This window comes from Anopheles ziemanni, chromosome 2 (genome assembly GCF_943734765.1).
Source record: "Anopheles ziemanni chromosome 2, idAnoZiCoDA_A2_x.2, whole genome shotgun sequence".
Lineage (NCBI taxonomy): Eukaryota > Metazoa > Arthropoda > Insecta > Diptera > Culicidae > Anopheles > Anopheles ziemanni.
In genome coordinates this window covers 263729-269729 of record NC_080705.1, presented here as the reverse complement: position 1 = coordinate 269729, position 6001 = coordinate 263729, and positions in this window count along the sequence as shown.

Sequence of the window (6001 nt, the reverse complement as noted above, 5' to 3'; positions counted from 1 at the left end):
TTTCCAACTAACGGTGCCATGCACAGTAGATAAAATTCCATGTCGGACCTATCTTTTTCATCTAACAAAGTCTCCTCAGCGTCCTTATACGTAAAGAAACGATGAACCCACCTAGAGCAATACTTTTATAAAAGCAGGAGCAAAGAAAAATTCAATTGTAATTAAAGGAGTAGGACTTAATCTGAGTTAACTTCCCGCCTTTGTACTTTTCCTAATGGGTGGCCGCGAATCCTTTTGAAGATTCCCGAAAAGGAGATATTTTCAAAGTTCATTAAACTTTTCCGGAAGTAATTATATCTCATTTCAGGCAGAACAAAAATTCACAATCTCGCCGAGCAGCCTTCCCACCGGTCGCGTTTTTCTGTACATTTTTCCAATTCCAGCTGTTAATCAAATACATTCATTAGTATCCGCTTTCATCGTCGTCTCCCTTCCTAGCCTGCCAGCCTGCCAAACATTCGTCAGAGGCTTTTCTGCGTCGGCAATGGTCGAAAGAACGGAAGTGCTGCTGGGACCACTCCTTTCTCCGCCTCCCGCGCGTTATCCAGTCGTCTTGGAAGAACCAATGGAAATGGACGCCGTTTTATTTTCCCAATTTAAAAACATTGCGGCGCAACAGGATCGGTTGATTGATTTTAAACAGACCGACAAAATGCGAACACATACCGCTCGGCCGAGAATCAGATGACCAAGGACTAGCTCAATGGCCTTACCAAACCTATAGGCGGTCGGTCGCCTTTGCCTTCACCGGAAGGAATGCAGGGTAGGAGGCCCACTGTGAGCCAGTGAGCAGAAGTTACAAGAAAACAATTTTAATATTTGTAGCATCGCGGCTCCATAGCCCAACTCTTCTTGCTTCTTTGTATTCTGTTTTTGATCTGTGGCTTTATTTTTTTATTATTCCTAGGCTGTTCCCCTTCCGACGTAATGCCTTCGATTCATTTCTGCCCTTTATCTCAATTCCGTTCGGGTTATTTTCTTACTCCTCTCAACACACCCACACGCAATCTTACTCACCGTAAGTCAGCAAATAATACCAGAAAATGCTCTTACGGATGAAAAAAGCCAGTCGAACGTGTAATATGGATATGAAATTGTCTCGTTTATGATTGTTTGCACTGTAGCGACAGGGAAAAATCATTTCCCCTCTCCGGGGGTAGCAGCGTTGAGAAGGGGGAAAAATACGACTGTGAGCAGGCGGCCCAAAATCAGCATACACGGCTACCGTACTTACGCGTACGGAAAACTGCCGGCCCATGCTGATAATAAAAAAATATTAGTTTTATCGAGAGCACCCCCGGACTAGCCCGCACCCAAGAAAACACCCACATTTGAGGCCACTTTTATCATTACATTTCATATTATTTTCCTATTATTCTTCGCATAACTTTTTTCCTCCCGAGTCAACTTTCCACGGCGAGCCCTTAAAAGGGATGTACGATGATCGAAATCAAATTTTTCCAACCAGGACGAAGGGCGGTCTTTTCGATTTCGACGTTCACGAAAGAAAGAAAAATCTCCCGATCGCCGGCGCACTTTTAGGCTGGGCGATAGAAGCGAAAAGATTTTCTTCACCTCATCGACTTTTTATGGATATTCAATTTTTTTTGTAGCTTTGTGCGAAGAATTTGGCAGTTGATAGCAAACCCGATTGGAACCAGGAATTTTCAGGATAATGGTAAGATGAAATACGACAGCGTATGGTCTCTAGAAATCTTCAACGGAGACAGTGTGGTACAATGCTTCGATGGCTTTGATCGCATTGTTTTCCCTGCGGAACATAAACTAACAGTACAGGGAACGCATTTATGCTGTGAAAGTTTGAAAGGCTAGCTCGATTCGATGCAAGCTGGTTAAATGCACGCCACTTCTATAACTAATTGTGTATCTAGTCGAGCCGACCTACACAATCAACAAGTGTGTGTCCCCAGGTTTGCGACCAATGCGTCCCATACAGCCCTCGTCGGCCACGGAACCAAACCCTCGTACATCCGCATTGCACGGGGGAAAAATGAACACATTTCGACCAACCGTGCTGGAAAAAGGGGGCTTTTTGCAAAACCTTGAATCAAAAAGGCAAACGAAATAAATATTGAAAGCGGAACTGACGAGGGATAAATGTTGTGTGAACTTACTCCTCCATCTATCTGCCTGCTGCCACAGCACCATTCGCGTCGTGAAGCTTCCGATTGAATTTTATTGCCTTTAAATTAATTGTGCGTACTTAGGGTAGCGGACATGAGCATAAACACACGCACACTCTTTCCCACACGCCCGAGCGCTGCTCCTCTCTCCTACCATTTTCAACTATCTAGTTGGCAAACTCGAGCACATATGCTATGCTTTCCGGAAATGGTCACCGAGGAAGAGGGAGTGTGAAATGCAAGAAATTAAATGACTCTAGTCCAGACCGGATCAGCTCGGTTCGACTCGATTGGATCCGGCAGGGCGGGGGGAACCAGGACGTGTCGTGACACACGACTAAGCCTACGTGAGATTGATTGCGAATCACAAACACAATTCATCAATCTGCCTTTCTCCCAGGAGTCGACGGATTCCGGACCGAAACCGATGTGTCCGGTCGATCGATCCTAATTTGCCTCCTCGATTCTTATCGACCAGCAAGGACGCCAGCAAGGAAGAACGATTGGAACTGGTCGGAAGAAGAAATAATCCCAACCACAGCGAAACTCGCACTGCCGCGTCTCTCGTGGGGAGGCACACGAAATTAAAGGAATTCTCGGTCCGGCAGCGCCTATGTTTCCGGATGATTTATCCAAACCCGAAGAGACATGCAAGCAGTTTTGAGCATTACTTGAAAAAAGGCAGCGTCGCACTCGCTCGCCGCCAGCTGCAAAACATAAAATTCGCGTGTAAACATTAACAATCGTACGGTGTGCCGTTCGAGGGTGGCATGGGGTCCGGGACACACATGAGCATAACTTGGAATCGTAATGCCCGAATGGGCGGCGGCGACTCCCCCGATGCATTTCGGTTTGCATGTTGGCCGCTGCACGCACGACTCGATCGACGCTACGAGCCAACGAACGCACGGGAAGTGGAAAGATCAACTTTTTCGACCGGCTTTAACATTTTAACGTTGCGTATAAACACCCACAATCTTTGTTGCTTCGTCGACGGTCCATGCCACCCTTTGGGCAACCCTTTGCACCAACCATTGTATTATGCCGTTGTGGTTGTGTGTCTGTGTCATAAGTGTGTGAAATCAAAGGAACACATCGATTAAAAATGCAATTTTAATGCACCGTATCTCGGCTGCAGTCTAGCACAGTCCGTCTGATGGTGAACAAGTCCCTTAAATGTTCATTTCCTATCATCAATTTGCCATATGACACCGAAAGTGCACAGCCAATCTTTATTGCATGCCGTGCACAGCGCGCTACAGCAAAAGGCGTTAAATAAACGACAAACATCTACCATGACGACACACCCGCCCTCCAGTGCTTCCAGTGCCGTCGTTCTCTACCCAAGATCGGAGCCAGTTCCAGTGCACTTTTCCACCTTGCCAACCGCTGGCCCACTTCGACGGATCGATGGCAATTATTCCCATCTGCATACTAATTGTACACCGTCCTGCATGCCTCCCATCAATGGCCACTCTCCGCTCGATCGTCATAGCATCCCACCGTACTCGGTGAACCTCAATCCGATCGAAAGACGAGTAACCAAGTGGCCGTTTCGCTGCGGGTCGTGGTGGAGGGGCTACTTGCTGGTAGACCCAGCACCAGTAACCGATGTCTGGCACTTTTCCCTCAGTGCACACGCTCATTTCAGTTGCGCAAATTTAACACATTATCGTGGCATATGTTTCGCAGATAACTTATGTGACTGCTTGTACATGCGTTCTGACATGATTGCTAAACTCTGTTGATCACCCTTCCAGCGTGTACTTTTGGCCAATTGGAACGATTTTGCATCCTTATTTGTTTTCCATAGCTAAAGACAATTTTGCAGGATAATCTTTCGAGCTTCAGTAATTTGATCATTCAAACTATCACCAGTCGTGTCCCTATCCTTGCAGTAAAAACTACATTTCGCACGAGAATCATGCTCATGTGCACGCCTTGTAACGCCTCATTGGGAACAAGGCGTTCTGACATGATCATGTGAGGTGAAGTAAAATGTATTACTATGCGACATTACCTGACCGCTTTGTATAATTTTAAATTGTAAATGTATGCCTCGTTTCACTAAAGCACTTGACGACCTAACTTCTTGACTACGCGTATGGATCAAAAAATAATCATATACAAAGTTTAGCAAATCATATTCAAAGAGTTTTAAACATGGCCCCCTTCGACAGGGGCAACTAGGGTCTCGGATGCAGCAGTAGAGTAGGTGGTAGCGGAACGAGTAAAACAGAACGAGAGATAAGAAATGCTGGCGAAGAAAAAATAGAGAGAGGATAATTATAATAATTATACGAGCAGACCGGTGCTGCATAAAACATATTTATGCTTCATTCTGCATCGCTCTGGTACAACTTTTGCCTTTTATACGCATTGTTGACAATCGATTGGCTCCGATTGACGCTCGATATGTTTCATTTACCCCGTGTGTGTATGTTTGTGTGTGTGTATCTGTTTGTGTGACTATGCGAGCAAGACAAGCTCCGCGAGTTCGGTAAGACGATGGATCATTATACATTCATTTCGTATTTTATATGAGTCGTTTGTGCACAGTCGCCATTTTTGCAAGTAAAATGCATAACCGTCCGACGAAAGACGAGACATTTATTTGATAAATTGGATTTTTATTGTAATAAAAAACAAGAGAGGAAACATACCCATAATTACACACTTGGCCGGCTCATGCTGCGGATACGAGCCGCGAGCGAGTCCAAAGGTCCGCAACATTTCAGCCATCAACAGTCGCGCTAGTGTTGCTAGTGGAAAATGCTTGACCACTGATCTTAAAGGGCCTGGACAGTGGCCGTGGACCACTGACGAGCAGCATAAATTGTAAAAACTAATTATCGACTTACCTGTAGCTAAAGTCGCAATACTTTTATTAATTATCATTATAAATGATCGATTAAACGCCATGGTTATTTGCATTTTAAAGACGTGATTTTCCCTGACGTGGTGCTACCGGTGTATTTCCCTCGGAACGAGATCATCCAGCGCACTTGCTAGCTTGCATACTGGGTTGGCAAATACCGACACCTTTCGGACCGGAGCCTTTCGGTCCGTTGGAGAATGTTGCATTGGAAGATACATCATTGGTGGTGTAAAAACGGATGCCCAATCTCCGCCTTCCCGCGGCAGGATTCCAGTGGAACCCAGGGAGGCATTCCCCCAGCTTCGCCAGGTAAGTTTGTTGAACCGTCGTACTTCAACCCGCCGACCCCGACACATATATGCTCACTCGAGCCGATGATTATTAAACTGCCGACGTTAATGTATATTACTTTTGGAATATCGCTTTGTCGAGGCCGCAATGTTAAATCAATTTTGTAGCATTTTGTATCTCCTCCTGCTCTTGACAGCAGTCGGCAACGCTGGGTTTATTGCCATTGGATGCGATAGCCTTTTGCCGATTTTCTTCACGGCTATCCAACACAAGCTACCCACAAAAACGAATCACTTTTTGCAACAATGAAGTACATGTACGTTTGCTTCAGCTTTCTTGGAACACGTTCTGCTATTTGGTTTCCTGTTTCTCAGTAATTTCTAACGTTTTCGAGGCAACGTTCGATCAACAGCAGATGTCATTGCTGATGTGTTGCATTTACCGGACCATAACTTGTTTGCCGCAAAAAATACTCATGCAATTTATATTCAGACTAGGAAACGATACATAAAATTTCATTGTTTAACGTCTGTGATAGCTTCGGAAAAGAAGCAACACGCAGTATTAGACATTCATTAAACACGTCTTGCTTGAAGCCAAGCGTACGCCTAATGACTAGCGCATACTGTATATATCTATGCACCCTCTGTATAGATTTAACTTATCCACGTGACTTTACATGCCTATG